General features: G+C 40.7%; 1 protein-coding gene across 16 annotated transcripts in view; it reads right to left on the bottom strand.

Moving 5' to 3' along the window:
• CALD1 (caldesmon 1) overlaps positions 1-17,095 on the bottom strand; it is a 225,452-nt gene that overhangs the window by 113,829 nt on the left and 94,528 nt on the right. For all 16 annotated transcript variants that reach the window (XM_055347177.2, XM_055347178.2, XM_055347176.1 and 13 more), the window contains exon 2: positions 12,744-12,831. The gene's annotated coding sequence lies outside the window, so the exon portion shown is untranslated. The remainder of the gene's footprint in view (positions 1-12,743; positions 12,832-17,095) is intronic.

Raw genomic sequence — 17,095 nt, 5'->3', positions numbered from 1 at the left:
AAGAACTTGGTCTTAGAGAGACATTTCGATTTCAGGAAGAGGAGTATTAGGCATTTAACTGAGGGAATAGGTTTGTTCTTGGATGTTGAAAGAAAAAGAAGACAGGATGAATAATAAGAAAAGAAGAGAATCAGAATTCAGCTGATACACTTCAAATTTCCGCAGCCTTTGGAAACTTCTTGCTACCCCTCTATCATAATTAGAAAACACTGACATTCAGAGCCAATTAAATGTTTCCATCAGTCTAAAAAAACTGTTGCCTGATTTTGCTCTCTAACCATGCTCAGTAATTAGAAACATAAGGCACCGTTCTGGAGGTTTGCTTGGGAACCTACCCTTCCCAGGCCTCGCGTGGGTACCCATTGGCTACAGGACTTTTATCTTTTCTCACCATCTCTCTTAGGAGCCCCAGCCCAGATCACAGGAAAAGTGTGAGGTTGCCATGGGCATTCCTGGAAAAACTAGAAACTTCCGGTGCCACTTTAGACTTTAAACAATGCAGAAGCTCACTCTGCCTGCCTGTTTCCTCGCTAAAGCACTATAGCTCTGTACTATACGTGGAAGGCAACAGTTCGAGGATTCAAACCAAAAGAGGCAAAAGGAGGATCTTTGTGACAACCAGCTTGAAATGGCATCCTTGTTCGCTTCGTAGAACAAGAAAGCTGTTCCAGCAGCTGATGTTAGAGTTCCTCACACTCTTGCTGAAAAACCTATACTTTGCAGAGTGTAGGATTAGAATACCATCTAAGAAGCAGCAGCAACAGCTTTCTACTTCTGACAATATCTACAAAGAAAATGGAAAAATCCTTGTAATCAAGGACTTCAACTCGACAGTTACCTAGCTTGTCAAATTAAAACATGTGGCAACCACCTGCTAAATATCTTGAAAGAATGATACTTTCTTGTTTTTCTCCCTGACCTAAAATCTCTTTGGAGTGTATTTGCAATTCCTAATTTTTCACACTTAAACAAAAGCTGTCCACACTATGTTTAAAGATGACTAAGCAATTTTGTATTAAGTAACCAAATATCACCCTGCCAATTTTAGAATAATTAAGTTTCTGCAGCCGAATATAAACAGTTCCAAGAACTACATGCGGCCTACCAAAAGTATATATTACAAGTAGTCAACCCTGTGGCCAGCTGGCAGACAGATCAACATGTTAAAGTAGAATTGTTCAGAATTTGGAGTATTATTTTTCTTTTCTCCCAATATTTTTTCTGCATCCAACTTTGTTTCTTTGGGAATGTTTTCAAGTATACAAAGCAAGAAACTATTGTGGGATTGCACCTCTTGTAAACGAATGAGCATTTCTCTTGAGATCCTTTGGAATGCACATATCATTCCCATTTCAATTCCATCTACACAGGAAGCCAAAGAAAAATGGAGCAAATGAATCCACCTTCGAACCCCTCAAGTGAGAGTATTCATATTGTGCTTGATCACCAGAAAGATCTGCATTGACCACTGGACAAGTGAATGTGGACATTAAGCCATAGGTCTGTTGAGCACCAAAACACCTTTCTGACCCTAGATCCTTGCACTGTGCATTAGTCTGCTCTTGCACTGCTATAAAGAACCATCTGAGACTGTGTAATTTATAAAGAAAAGAGTTTAATTGGCTCATGATTCTGCAGGCTGTATGAGTAACATGGCTGGGGAGGCCTCAGGAGACTTTCAATCATGGTGGAAGGCAAACAGGAAGCAGGCATGCCTGACATGGCCGGAGTAGGAGGAAGAAAGAGCGGGGGAGGTGCTGCACACTTTTAAACAGCCATATCTTGTGAGAACTCACTCAGTATCACGAGAACAGCAAGGGGGAAATCCTTCCCCATGATCCAATCACCTCCCACCAGGCCCCTCCTCCAACAATGGGGATCACAATTCGACATGAGATTTGGCAGGGACACAAATCCAAACCATATCACACTGCCTTTACCAGATAGCTTCGTGGGCCAGAATTTCTTGCTAATAAGGCTAAAGTCACAGATTTATCCCACCAGGAATGAGTTACTCATTTGAGGGGAAAAAAATCCTAAGCTACGGCCCTGTGCTATGACATTAATCTGGGCCAGCTATATGACAGATGTAGCTGACCACCTTAAATTGAGAAAATAGAGATGGTTAGTTTAGCCCATCCCGCCGTGACCTTCAGTAGCGTGTATGGCCAAATGAATGTGAGTGTGTCATTACACAAAAGGCCCCTACATATTCAGCTGCATTATAAGTCCTGTCATCTTCTGCATTATATTTAAATTCAGATACAATCAAGAGTGGCTGAGACTCTACAACCATCATCCCAATGAGAACTTTAATAAAAATATTCAATGTAGATCATTAAAAAGTCAGGAAACAACAGATGCTGGTGAGGATGTGGAGAAATAGGAATGCTTTTACACTGTTGGTGGGAGTGTAAGTTAGTTCAACCATTGTGGAAGACAGTGTGGCAATTCCTCAAGGATCTAGAACTAGAAATACCATTTGACCCAGCAATCCCATTACTGGGTATATACCCAAAGGATTATAAATCATTCTACTATAAAGACACATGCACATGTATGTTTATTGCAGCACTATTCACAGTAGCAAAGACTTGGAACCAACCCAAATGTCCATCAATGATAGACTGGATTAAAAAAAATGTGGCACATATAAACCATGGAATACTATGCAGCCATAAAAAAGGATGAGTTCATGTCCTCTGCAGGGACATTGATGAAGCTGGAAACCATCATTCTCAGCAAACTAACACAAGAACAGAAAACCAAACACCGCATGTTCTCACTCATAATTGGAAGTTGAACAATGAGAACACACGGGCACAGGGAGGGGAACATCACACACTGGGACCTGTCAGGGGGTGGGGGTGGGGGGCTACAGGAGGGATAGCATTAGGAGAAATACCTAATGTAGGTGATGGGTTGATGGGTGCAGCAAACCACCATGGCATGTGTATACCTATGTAACAAGCTGCACGTTCTGCACATGTACCCCAGAACTTAAAGTATAATAAAAATAAATAAATAAAAAATTCAATAAATGTTTATGAAATATTCATGTACTAGCTACCTTGCTTAGTGTAGCATATAAGATGTGAATGCAGCTATTCTGCCTTCAAGGTGCTTGTAGTCTGATGGTGGAGATGGGCAATCAACAAATAAAATACAAATTAGGTTAATGTTAGGAAGAAACCTAAAAAGAAGAAAAAAAGAAGCTACTATGAGAGAGAACTGCAGGAACGATCTAATGGTTTCCTATGTGTTAGAATAAGATCTGGGTGGTAATCACCTTTTCCAAAAGGAATGACATTAATATATATAGAGACATGAATTCATACAGGGAACATAAATTTATAAGACTGGAGTTTGTATTCATTCAACAAATTAAATTGACATCGAGTATGTGCCAGACATTTGCTCCCCTAGGTGCAGATAAATAAAATTCCTTTCCACTTCTCTCTCCTAAATAGGTGGGTGAGGAGAAAAGCAACTAGTCAGATTTGAGGGATGGTGAACTAGTCTCACCCACTTCTTTCCCACTTCAGGTCCTACATAAGTCACATAAAAATAATGATCCATCAGAAACTGTTGCCAGAATTCATGCAGACCCAGGGAATCCACGTTAAGACATTAACTTCATGCGGCTAAGGTGGGAGGCATGAAAGAGGGCATCTTTCAAGACCCATCCAGCTCTGTGAACTTCTGACAATAAAAGCATGGTTCTAACACACCATCAAGCAGAAATATGCTGATTTATTTTCAAATGCTGGTGCATGATTCCAAGAAACAAACAGTCCATAATAAATTTATCCCAGTGGCAGAACATCTCACAACCAGCTTTTCCACTTTGAGTACCACAAGCAGACCTTTTATTTGTTGACACACAGCCCCTGGACATTCATGAAAACAAGATGTTCTCTTGCTGCTTTTTAAGTTAAACAGATTTAAGTCAAGGTCTCAGCTCTCAGCCGAATTTTAAAACCAGATGTTACATAGCAAAAAGGCTACACTGACCCCAGCAATAAGAGGCTATTTCACTTGAACTTGGATATTCTTTGTCAGCAGAAGTGATCAAATATGCTTTAAACTGGAGGCAGGAGCAGCCCAGGGTTTACTACTGTCTCCATTCAGTGACTGCCTAGAAGGTCTGGGAAGCTGTTGGGTGTTCAGGACTCTTGTTTTGGGGAATAAATGTACTGGGAAAGGCTGGTGATTGGGAGGTGCAAATTCCTTGGTTTTGAATGGAGTTATTCAGGAAAAATGATCTTCCTCCCACATACCACCATCTTGTTTCTCTGCAGAACCCAGAAACTCTCTGTGAAATGGCTCCACTCTATCCATCACATGATTCCTCTCCCCACCCTACCCTCCCATGCAAACACAACTTACAGCCAAGCCAAACTCCTGAATCCTGCAATAATTTCACCCTCATTTCTGCCTCTGGGCCTTTGTCTCTGGCTTCTTGCCACCCATAACCTGAAGTGCCCTCCACTTCTGCAAATCCCGTATATTTTTCTAGAATCCAGCTCAAGTCCTATCTTTATCCCAGAACCACCCTCCCTTTCAGCTTCTACAGCAATTATTGGCCTTGTTCTTGGTGATCAATACTACATGGCCTTGTTGTTCAAATGTTTTGTACCATCACTTTCTCTTGACCAAGTCTGAAGCTGCTCAGTGTCAAGGCCTACATCTCCTCTGATATCCCCTCACAGTGCTGAGTACTTTGCTATGCAGTTATTTATGAATGGAAATATTTGCTGAGTTGAACTCATTGAAAAGCTTAAGAATTCTGGCCTGAGACTCCAAGTTCCAAATAATGTCGCAGCTATGATCCTTTGTGCTGTTTGCCCCATATTCTTGTTTTACTTCTTCTGGGCACATTATAGTATTGTGCTTGCCCCTTGTGGTCATCTGGGACCAAGTGGCTAATTCTGGCCAATGAGTTTTGAGCAGAAGTATCATGTCACTTCTGGGGTAGACTTGCCAATAGGAGACCCTCCAAAGAGCTCTTTTCTCTCCATCATGGTTGGTAAGATTTCCAGACAGTCATTGTCAGTAGGGGTTGCTAAGCATGGATGACAGTGATGTGGACTAGAAACCCTTGCCTATCCAGGGTTAGTGACAAAGCATGAGTGATAAACACATGTTCATTTTGACGTCGCTGAGATTTTGGCTGTTTCTGACACCAGCATAACCTAGCTTGTCATGACTGATAGAGTCTTGGCCAGCTCTGACATTAGGTTGTACTCGTCTCTGTTTCTAAGCAAGTGCTTGCTCAGATTCCTGATTTCCTATTTCCCTTCTGAGACCTCTAGTTTAGAAACAGGGATAGGCAGGTTAACCAGAACACTGTTTGCAGGTAGAGCATCAGGGAGTGGAAGTGACTCATATTTCACTTCCTTATGGGCCCATCTCTTTACTCCAGTGAGCCATAAAACTGCCACTAACTGTAGCAGTGTTCGTGTATTATGGGATCATTCATTTATATCAGGCATGACAAACTCAAATAGTTTAAAGGACCAAAGAGGTAACTATTTGGGGAGTGGTAGCTTATGGGAAAATGGAGAATATATGCATCCCTGCATCCCTGTGAGCATTCAGACTCAAAATTTGAAAAAAATGCTTATATTAGTCTATTCTCACACTGCTAGTAAAGAAATACCTGAGACCGGGTAATTTATACAGGGAAGATGTTTAATTGAATCACAGTTCCACGTGGCTGGGGAGGCCTCACAATCACGGTGGAAGGTGAATGAGGAGCAAAGGGACATCTTACATGGCAGCAGGCAAGAGAGAGCATGTGTGGGGGAAATCCCCTTTATAAAACCATCAGATCTTGTGAGACTTATTCACTATCATGAGAAAAACACAGGGAAAAACCCACTCCCAAGATTCAATTACTTCCCACCTGGTCCCTCCCATGACACATGAGGAATATTACAACTCAAGGTGAGATTTGTGTGGGTACACAAAGCCAAACCACATCAAGGGTGGACAAGGGAAGCACATTTGCAGGGCAGCATGGGCCCTGGGTTGCTGTCTTTCACTGATGGCTGACCATGTGCCATGTTAGGCACTGTGAGGAGTTGCAAGAGTGAACCCACAAGCAATCCCATATAGCTTTCATTCTAGATGGATAAGTTGATTTATTTAGACAACAGTTATGTAGCACTTACTATGTACCAAGCACAGTTCTAAGAACTGTGATAATATCAATTTAAATCCTTGTGACAATCCTTATTATTTCCATTTTACAGATGAAAAGACAGAGGCCCAGAGAAGGTGAGTCATTGGCCCAAGGTCACATAGCTAGTAAGTGGTAGAGCTGGGGTCTACATCCAGGCTACTCAGCCCCAGATTGTGTGCTTTTAATCACAACACTCTGTTACATCTCACAAGACCTGTAAATGGATAATACAAAGTAGACTGTAGCAAGGACCTCAATGATGAAATGATCACGTGATTGCCTGGAAGGATTTATGTTCTTCTACAAATGCTCTTACTAGGAGCTGTTTCCTGTCAGCAGGAGGCCTTGGCCTGCTTGATGTTAGGTTCCGTTCATATTTGATGTTTATTAATGAGGTAAAAATGAATCTTCTGTTTATGTTCACTTGTGCCTTGGCAAACTGATTTATTATTTCACTTAAGTGGGGTTCACTTTAGAAAATAAGCTGAATTTGTCTTAAAGCCTTAAAAAAATAAATGATCACATTTCACACTTTGACCATTTCTTTGCTTTGCTTACCTAATTAGCTTTAGACACGATGCTAAATCATCTCAGTTTATCTGTGTCAGTTTCAGGGCAGATCCAGGTTTTGTGGGACCTGAAGATTACTTGAGAGGCCTTCTTGGAAAACCAGAATACAATAGTAAATGTAAAAAGTTAGGCATGGGGGTGTTGAGGCAGGGACCTCTCCCCATGAGAGGCCCTGCGGCTTAAACTCTACTGACTTCACGGTAAATTGGCTTCTGGTCTCTCATCTTTGATTCTCATGAGCATTTCATAAAAATATCACAGCACCCTTATTTTGCTTTTAAATTCAATAACTATCAGCTCTCCATATCCGTGGGTTCTGCATCCATAGATTCAATCAACCAGGGATAGAAAAATATTTTTTTTTTAAAAAAACCATACAACAATAAAAAATATAATAGGAAATACAGTATAACAGTGATTTACATAGCATTTACATTTTATTAGGTGTTAGAAGTAGAGATGATTTAAAGTATACGATAGGATATGCATAGATTATGTGCAAATACTGTGCCATTGTATATCAGGGAATTGAGCATCAGTATATTTTGGTATCCTCGGGAGTCCTGAAACCAATCCCCTATGGATACAGAGGAAGCAGCATACTTGGAACTACATTATAATCTGCTTTTAACAACATTCTATACAAAAGTTAGAATCTAGGAAACAATAATGTAGGGGGCAATTATGCATTACCCTTCAAGTGATTTGCAGAAAAGTAGATTTACAGATATAGCCAGTGCATGCCTGTGTTTTGCCTATAAACCGCATAATAAAGTATGATAGGTGGATGAGAGGGCAGAGAAATTTAAAATATTATGACCCTTTGCCAAGACGAAGCCAATGAAAAATAAATACAGTATCAGAAATCACAATTTACGTCACTGAACACGTCATTGGATTCACAAAATTTTCCATTGCATTTAATTTAAAAAAAGCCCATTTTATGGTAAGGAATACTAGAATTGCAAATGTAACACAGAACTAATGTGGCACGTGAGATGGAGAAGGTCCAATCCAGTGATATCTGTAGAATGAATGAATTAATGACTGACTGAATATGCATGTTCAAGGAAGGTGCTAATGGTGGTCACAGGCTTCCCTCATCAACCCCAACTTATAATTGCATTTTAAAATTTATAAACCATTAGCCAATAATGGGAGACAGTTAGCTAGATTCCTGGAGTCTCTCATAATAACAAATGTCTTTATATTTATAATTTTGTAATTCTGTGTGAAATCAGGTTCAAAATCATGGTATCATATGCTTATGGGAGGAATTCTTTGACGAACTTGGAGAAAATACTCCTAGAAGAGCTTCTTCCTTAGGGCCCAACATGAATGCAGTACGTTTGCATTCATTCTCGTCTGCATCCTGTGGATATGGTGAAATGCTTTCCCCCAAACTCAGGACGCCCCATTCCATGATATATCATATTTGGTCATTAAAGAACAGGATTCAGTATTAACATTGGCCTTCTTCACTGCTCTTTAGCAAAGTGTTTTCAGCCAAATATATTAAACTAGTCAACTGCCCTTTTCCCCTGTCAGTAAAACAGCCAGCATCCTGAAATCACAGCTCATTTGTACCACATTGGCGTGAATATTCAGACTTCATTTGTCTCTAGCTCTTAGAGGCTGGTGTTAGAGTGCGTGATGGACATTTTGTTTTGAATTAGCAAAAGGGAGGAGGAAAGAAAAAATCCAAGTTATAAGTTTGGGCTAAAACATGTTTCAGGGAATGCAGCTCTGCCTTTTCCTCTAGGAAACGTCTATTAAAAAAAAATCCAGATTTAATTTGGCATTAAGTTGAGCCTGGGATACAGAGAATAGTAGGAAGGAAAATGTCTTAGGGTTTTTTTTTTCCCCTAGACTGTTTGTTCTGCTTAAGTCCTATTTGAGTACTGTTGCACGGCGTGGTATGAGATGTTCACAATTTAATCCTGTTAGGCATCCTAAAGCAGAGTTCAGAAGCAATTGAGTCTGTGTCCTGTAACTGTACAAATCCTATTACAGTTGGAACCTTAGGAAAGGCTTGATAGTTTTTGGTTCAAAGCTAAATAGCACAATCATTCTTTTCTCTTTACTTGTGTACTCACTTGCGCTTATGGGAAAAAAAGCCTGGAAAGGAGTTCTAGACAAGAGCTCCTGGCACCGTTGTGTGTTTTTCTCCCTGCTGTATCCCCCTTCTTAGCACAGTCTTTCTCTGTCAATGGTCATGCCAGGCAGAAAGGTGTGTTTTTGTGGAGGTGCCTCTTAAGACCAGGCGCAATTCCCTGGCCGGGGAAACACGTTTATTTGGGCAAGGTTAGTAAGCTGCACGTGGTGGTGTTGGAATGTCCTCTACCCTCTTTACTATGAAGGTTTCCAGAACGCTGGGAGTCCCATGGGACCTGTGACCTCGTGTCCCCTCAATCCTTAACCAAATCTGGACTATGCCCAGGCTTACTGTGGACTTTTCTTCTCATATCTCATGACAAGGACCCTGAGAGTGGTCTCCTTGAGAGGAGACTCCCAGGGAAGGGAGTGGATTCCAGACCTTCTCCCATATAAGCCTAGTTCTACAGCCACTACTAAAAACCCACAGGAAGGAATCTTTGTTTAAGAAAGATCCCTTCAGATCCTACTATAAAAAGCTTGGGCCCACCTGAACCAAAGGAGACTAAGGACTTTGTCAAGGTTTCCAGGGAGGCTCATTCTGCAAAACTCAAGAAAAGAAGAAGAAAATAAAAACCCAAGCTTCTCTTTCCACTCCATCTGGAGCTTCGACTGACTTCAAAAATACTGGCCCACAGTGGTTATAAAATCTCCCATTCGAAAACAAGGGCAAAGCCTTCGAAGTGCTTACAACTCAAAGCACTTCTTTTACGTGCTCATAGGAAAATGATCTTTCTCTCCAAGCCCATGAGCTGACTGAAATTAATGAAACACAGTCGGGAGGCACCTATGTTGGCCACTGGCCATCATTCATTGGAACACCCCAACTAGACCATTCATGGATTGCAAAGGGTTTCCTCTTGCTTTCAACATTTCTCATTTGATATAAATAGTAATTTGCATAAAATCACCGACCCAAGTGTCACTGACATTTTGGGTACCTTCAAGAAAATGGGCATCTTTTTCCTGGCTACTCCAAGAACACAAAGAGGAAAGTGTGGAAGTGGGTTCTTGAAGAAAGCTGGTATCTCAATGTGCATTTAAAACAATTGGGTGAGGTAGGGGAATAAAGAAATGCAGGAGGTGGCTTCCAGATCTCTGATAGCCTCTTCTGCTCATAATCAGAAAATCACCCTGAAGATCAAGGGTTTCTACTAAGGAAGGAGAACTAAGGGAGAGAGAAGAAAAATAAAGCAAGGAGACACCTTAAAGGAAAAGAAATAACACTTTGGAAAATAAAAGAGAGATGAATAAATACCTTTACCCCTTTTATTTGCATCATGCTAGCAGAGCAAATTAGGGAAATTCAGCCCAGGGGTAAATATGGCTCCATGAGAAATGACATTTGATGGTGAGGCCTAGAGAGGGGAGGCTGGTAATGACTGTCAGGGGCCATGGCCTGGCCCCTCCACTCTCTGGTCTGGCAGGGAAACCCTAAAATACTGCCAAAGCTTATTCTGGGGAACAGGTGGAGTGGGACAATCAGCAGGGGACAATGGACAAAGGAGGGAGTTCAGGGCAAAAGAGGCACAGCCCTCCACCCCTATCTGGGGCCTTTACTGACTAAACAAGAGGATGCTCTGTGACCACTGCGTCACAGCCACCTGACCCTGAAAACGACCTGCCTCTGTCTCTTTGGTCATTAAGGATTCTCATCCTGGCCTCCCCTCCTGTCCATTCTGATCAGCTCTGATTGGCTGATGAAGAAAATGGGCCCAAAGGAAGTTTGTCTAAGATTCCCTGAGCAGACAGCAGGGGAGTTGGACAATGACCATAGGTGGAGTTAGCTAGAAGGGAGCAAAGGTGGGTAGGAGAAGGCTCACAGGAATGGTTTGGGGCATAGCCCCCAAAAGACAGGACAGAGAAGGAACAAAATAGGTCCAAAAACACTAGGGGAGAAAAAATAGACACACACATTAGCTCATCTACATGTTCTCACACAGCTTCATTAGAAGTACCGTGTAGTGTTCTTCCTCTTGGACGGGTCCTTCTCCTGTTATCTAGCAGGAAAAATTTCCATACACAATTTCTGATGGAATCTTTAAGCCACTGCTCCTCTCCCTCTACACAGTCTTCCTTGGTGGCCTCATTCATTGACACACTGCTGCTTCCTGCCTGTAGGTGGTGACTGTGAACATCTCTGGTTCTCACCTGACCTTCAGACCTGCATATGCATTGTTTTCTAGACACATGCCCTTGCATGTCCCACAGGCTTCAAACTCAGTAAGTCCCTCTTGGATCCCCGAACAGTTTTCTTGTGGAAAGCCACCTTAACTGGGGCATGCTTGTGCTATTTACTATTTCCTACCTCTGGGAGAAAGGTAACTCTCCTGCTATTAGTCAATCACACCTTTCTTTCAATCTTTCTCCTCAGCCTTAACTTATTTCTACCTGTCTTGGGGGGCAGGAAGTGAGGAGAAAGCATCTTTAATACTCATCATTTGGAGACAGTCTTAAAGCAAATAAATTGTAGGTCCAGAGGCTGCATCTAATCCTCTTTCCATTCATTCATTCATTCATTTAATAAATATTACAAAATGTCTACTGTATACAAAACCTCCTCTAGTGCTATGAGAGATGTAAAAGGCACACTTTCTGATTTCAGAATGTATAGAATGTCATAGGGAAATGAGAGCTGTACCCAAATGATTATAATACACTCTAAGAACTGCAGATGCTCTGAGAGTAATGTAATCGCTAAAGGAGTTCAGGAGGGGAGAAACAGAGGGAAGCCCATGTGCAATAAACAAAAAGTCAGCATATTAGAGAGAGAAAATGATGGTGGCAGCATTATGGGCTGAATGGTATTTCCCCCAAATTCATACGTTGAAATCCTAACTTTCAGGATCTCAGAATGTAACCGCATTTGGAGATGAGTTCTTCAAAGAGTGATTAAGTTAAAATGAGGCCTTTAGGGTGGGCCTAATCCAATATGACTGGTGTTTTTACAAGAAGAGGAAATTTGGGCACAGAGAGAAAGACACCAGACAGGTGTGTGCCCGGAGAGAGGACCATGTGAAGACACAGGGAGAAGGTGGCCATCTGCAAGGAGGGCCTCGAGAAATCCACCATGCCAACACTTTGATCTCAGACTTCTACCCTCCAGAATGATGAGAAAAGAAATCTCTGTTGTTTAAGCCACCCAGTCTGTGGATTTTCACTATGGTAGCCTGAGAAAACTTGCATGGGGGCAACAGATAGAATCTTGAAACAACAATTGCCTGAGTGGTGTGCTGAACTCCTGAAGAACTTTTCTACCTACTGGAGCCAAGCTCAGCAAAACTGTGAATGAGTGAAATGCCCTTTGGTTCCTCCATCCTCTAAAGTGGAAATCCCCTCTTTCACCTCCCTAGGTGGTCTTTGTTCTGGTAGAAGTTTTCCTCCCAGGTGAGAGAGATTTGTTGAAAGTGAGGGGTACTTAGCGCTCCTGAGATCACCAGTGTTTGCACAAAGGTGAGCTTATTCACCTTGGAAGGCTGACTCATGTTGTCTTTATTGATTCAAGTCACTAGCATTTTTCACAGGAAGTGAAGACTTCATGATTGATTGATCCAGGACTGTTTTGTGAAAGATATTACATTGCAGGAAACATTTAAAAATAAAGCAAAAAAAATCAGATTACAAAACAGGATAAAAGACTTGATAGATCCTTCAAAACTTGATAGATTCTAACTGATTAATTAACTGGCAAGTAAAGTAGGAGGGCCACAGCAGAAAAACTGGTTTCTCACAGTTCATCTTCAGATGTAAGAATTTAGAATATCAGGCACAGAGGCTGTGTAATTCCTAAGAGCAGAGCCCAAAGTATTAATAAAACATAAACTTTACTCACAGGTCAGCAATCAGATGTCTGAGCCTTCTGGTTGGTCACCAATCCCTGTGGAATTTGATTTGATGATCTTGAAATGTTCCAATGATACCTGGAATAAAAGGAGGATGGAAACATAATTCAGTTGAATGAATTTTAGTTAGTACAGACTATATATTTTCAAATATCATTTCTTCCTCAAGTACTGTTGTTAGTTAGAATCTAAAGGGAGAAATAAGGCAGGGGTAGAAATAGCTATTGTGCATTTGCATTTTAAGGAAAATACAGTTATCGCAAAGTCCATCCATTTATTCTGAATAAATTATTCTGGAGAAGGAGGTATAGTTAAGACAAACCCAGGGACAGTATCTAATTGCCAAGTTTCTTTTTCACTGCTCCCAATCCCCTCAGTAATTTTATTTCAAAATTTGAGAATGAATAAAGGGAAACTGAAGGAAGGAAATGTTATAAGTGGAAAACTTTTTTGGTCTGTAGTGTCTACGTATGTCCATGAACTATCTTGTTAGTGAGACAAAGACAGAAAGGCTTTCAAGAGAAAACATAAAATGAATGGCAGAGTCACTAACAGTGGAGTTTGTCTTCAGATAATCTCTTTCCTTTCTATTTTCAGATTTAGGGTCTAAGGGCCAGAGAGTTGCTAGAGCTCTTACTCCCTGTTTTAAGATCTTTCTCTCCCATCAGTTACCTCGCAACTTCAAATAGACACCCGGGTGAACCATTCCTCCCTTGAGCCCTTTAAGCCATAGCTTTTAATGCAGTGCCCGACACACAGATGCTGGCTGCCCTGGCTCAGAAGCAGTTGCCAAAGGTCTCTGCAGGGAAAGCTGAGTCTAGACCGGAGGTAGTAAGGAAGGAAAAGGCCCAAGATGAAGGAAGACGGGAAGGGAGCTGGGCCCTGTTAGGCAAATGAGCCTGTCTTCCTCCCCGAGTCCCCATTGCAGCCAGTGGCAAACAGCCAGGCACTAGTTATTGCTCCTTTGATTTAACCATCTCCTCGGGCATGGGGAGAAATGAGTTTTATATGAAAACATTTACTATAGGAGAACCAAGGTGTAATAAAAAGAAAGAAGTAATTTCTTCCCTCTTGATCAGATTTCTAGTTCCCTAAGAATAGCGATTTTCTTAGAACCCTCAGGAAATCTCTAGCTAAAGTCATTCAGTAGCATGAAAAACTGTAACTAGCACCTTTCTAGATTAAACAAATAGAAAAACATTGCTAACATATATTTACAGGAGATGGTTAATATCCTAATTTAAAATTTCTACTGCAAGTATTCTCAGAAAGATGGCATTTTCCAAATGGATACTAAGAGGCTGGTGGTGGGGGAAGAGGGGAGGGTGAGATGACAACTTATTTCAACAGAGAATCATTGCAAAGGTTAAATTAGGGATCCTTTACAAAAATAAATAATTGTAAATAACTAACAAGAAGACCCAGATTTTCATTAATTTAAAATTTTATCTTACATGGTTGAATTAGGGTCTCTGATTTCAACATTACCATTTTTATAAAACAATTCCTCTGTGACTTTTTCATAATATGATTTGCTTTCATTATGGAAATAATAATAATAACTATTGTTTGTTAAGTATTTTTCAGTGATAGGCCCTGTGCTAAGCACATTGCACACATTATTTCATTTGATGACTGTAACAACCTTGTAAAATACATATTCTTATCTTAGGATAAGCACTGAGAAAAGTTTCTTGGCTGAAGTCATTTGCCTGAATTCACCCAGCTAGTGGTGAGGCCAGTATTCAAAGCCAGGGCCTGACCCACCATGCTGGGTGTATTTGGTGGATACAGGAGCCCACTTGTTCACTGAGTGAGTCCTCTGCTTCAGGACACAGCACAAGGTGATGTACAAGGGCTCTGCTTCCATGGAGCTTATATTCTGCTGGAGTTTGGACAACATACATTTCTGATAGTGAGTGAGCAAATAAAAAACAGCAGGATGTAAAGAGGTCCACGGAGGGTCCCTGGAGGTTGGATGGTGAGGGATAGTCTCTCTGAAAAGGAGACATCTAGGCTAAAAACACATTTCTAGGAAGAAGCCCCCCATGTAAAGATCTGAAGGAAGCATGTTCCAGGCAGAGGCGTTGAGAAGCCTGGTGTGAGGCTTTTATGAGATGGCTGTGTGCTCTGGGATCATGAAACTCTTCCAAGTTACTCAGTCCATGTGGGATTCAGGCTCATATGTCTGTTCATAGAGTACACAATGCTGAAAGATGCGCTGGACACAGGGTCTTACCAAAAAACGATCCCCACAGGGCTGCCTTTGCTGGAAAGCATGAGGATCTGTCCCTGCCCAGAGATGAAAGTGCCAAAGAAGCACACGATCACCTTTGTATCCAGTGCCCAGAGGGATGGAGGTTCCCCACTCCCTTTTTTGCTAGGTAGACTTCAAGAGAGCTGTGTTCTACAGGCTTGCACGAGCTCCTTTCATACATTAGAGGATAAGGCAGATCATTTCTTAATAACAGACAGAAAAATGAAAAGCTACAGGACATAATCCTTAAAATGGGAAAGGAATGGCAAGTAGCTATTTCAATCATAGTTGGCAGGAAGTCACATAATTTGTGGGGATGGAAATTAAAATAAAATATTTAAAAATAGATCGATGGGTTTTAGTTAGAATGAGCCAGTAATAATAACACATTATTAATTGTCTCTGCTTTACATTTATAGTTAAACATGGGAGCTAGGAGTATGTTAGAAGAAAAGAAATATATGATCTTAGGGAATTTGGGTCATTTAAATAAATACTAACAAGTGAATTGACCTTGTACGAGTCATTTAACCACTCAATTTCTTCATCTATAAAATGAAGCATTTGGAATAGATTTGCCAGAGTACTCAATTCAGATGATTTATTTCTACCATCTTTCCACGAAAAAAATGTATTGTGTATGTGAATGACCTTGATATCATTTTGAATAAAACAAGTTCAACCAAGTTCTCCCTTTTCAGCATCTAACAGGGTGCTCAGAGAAGAGTGTTGCTTTTCAAGTCCACCTATCCCGACTCCTTCTCTAATTATTTCTAAGAGATGAGTGCATTTTATAACTCTAAGAGAAATTATAATATATTACATAATATCTATTATTTATTGAATACCTACTATTTGCAAGGTATTTGATATCTGTTCTTTCATTTAATCTTCACAAGAAAACTGTGAAACTAGTTGTTTTTTATTATCCCCACTTGGAAGTAAGATTCATTGTCACACAGTTAATAAATGACAAGTTAGAATTAAAACCCAGGTTTGTTTTATTCCAAAGTTCCTTCCATGACAGGATACATGGAGCAGCCATAGCTGCCATCACTGACATTTTCTTTTACCTTTTTGAGTTCTATACAACATTTTTCTTTAAATATTTTGGAGGAGATTGTTGATGAGTTTGTGGAATGTAGCTAGACTGACGTAGGTATCTGCCTAAATGGAATAGCTTGTGGCAGTCCAGTGCTTTCATTGAGAATAACTAGAAACTCTGGATAATATTCCACAAAACCAAAATTAATTTGGAGGCATCCCAGAGCTGCTGTGGTAACCAGGACTTTAGGGGCCAACATCTTAGAGAGAAGGAAGGCCTGGAAAAGTAATCTTACATTCAGTGATTTCCCCCTCAAGGAATTTGGCGTACTTTAGATACAAACGACAAGAGGATACAAGAGAGAAACTAAGTAGAACTTTTCTGAGAAGCAGAGCAGAGTCTTCGCAGTCTTGTGGAGCTGAGGAGAAAAAACTTTAAGTGCAAGAGGGAAGGACCATTCTGGGGTGACAGAGCTGCGCTATATCTTATTCATGGTGATTGTTATTTAACTATATGCACTTGTCAAAACTTGCAGAACTGTACACTGAAAAGAGTAAATTTTACTGTGTGTAAATTACACTGTGATAAATGGTCTTGGGATACAACCTTAGTTAGGACACTTGGAGAGTTCAGCCACGGAGAAGGAGCAAACCAGAGGTTGAAGGAGTCTTGCAAAATGGAAGATGAGTTGTAGATCAGCTCAGCCCCATTTAACTGAAGAGAACTTTCCCAACTCTATCAAAACAACCAGAAGGTAAGACAACCCCTGTCTGTAGAAAAGTAACATCATCCTGCACCTAAATGAATATCTATATGGAAAAAGGAAAATCAAAACTTGACCTCTATTTAGCATCATTCCCCCAAATTCTTTCAGATTGATTGTGGATCAAAATGTGAAAACTTACACATTTGCGCTTTCAGGAAAAAGAAAATCTCCATGATTTTGGGATAGGCAAAGATTTTGTAAATGGGACATAAAAACTTGTGTTGCATTAAAACTAAAAACCATAAAAAGAGTGGAGATGCTAGCCATAGATTGA

This window comes from Gorilla gorilla, chromosome 6 (assembly GCF_029281585.2).
Source record: "Gorilla gorilla gorilla isolate KB3781 chromosome 6, NHGRI_mGorGor1-v2.1_pri, whole genome shotgun sequence".
Taxonomy (NCBI): Eukaryota; Metazoa; Chordata; class Mammalia; order Primates; family Hominidae; genus Gorilla; species Gorilla gorilla.
Note: the sequence above shows the minus strand (reverse complement) of the source record. Positions and strands in the feature narration are given on the sequence as shown.